The 217-nt window shown below is 59.4% G+C and overlaps 1 protein-coding gene across 1 annotated transcript in view; it reads right to left on the bottom strand.

Moving 5' to 3' along the window:
* The window catches only part of LOC104279915 (P2X purinoceptor 6-like), a gene marked incomplete at its 3' end in the record, with an annotated part of 7,783 nt that overhangs the window by 777 nt on the left and 6,789 nt on the right, over nucleotides 1-217 (bottom strand). The window lies entirely within an intron of this gene.

The following is a 217-nucleotide window of genomic DNA, read 5'->3' as shown; positions in this document are numbered from 1 at the left end:
GAATCATGCTGAGTTTTCCAGCCTGGTGAGAGAGAGAGTGGGTGGAGGGGGAAGACAGCAGGGTGGGGAGCAGTTGTGAGAGGGCTGCGGGACAAATCCTGCCAGGCAGCGTGCTTGAAGCCAGGGAAGTGCTGGAGGAAACCGGGGTCATTTAGTCCATGCCCAGCTGCAGGCACCTGCCTCGTCTCTAAACCCCTTTGGCTGCCACAGACAGGAC

This window comes from Apaloderma vittatum, unplaced genomic scaffold, assembly GCF_000703405.1.
Source record: "Apaloderma vittatum isolate BGI_N311 unplaced genomic scaffold, ASM70340v1 scaffold33509, whole genome shotgun sequence".
NCBI classification, from domain to species: domain Eukaryota; kingdom Metazoa; phylum Chordata; class Aves; order Trogoniformes; family Trogonidae; genus Apaloderma; species Apaloderma vittatum.
This window is presented reverse-complemented; position numbering and strand designations above follow the sequence as displayed.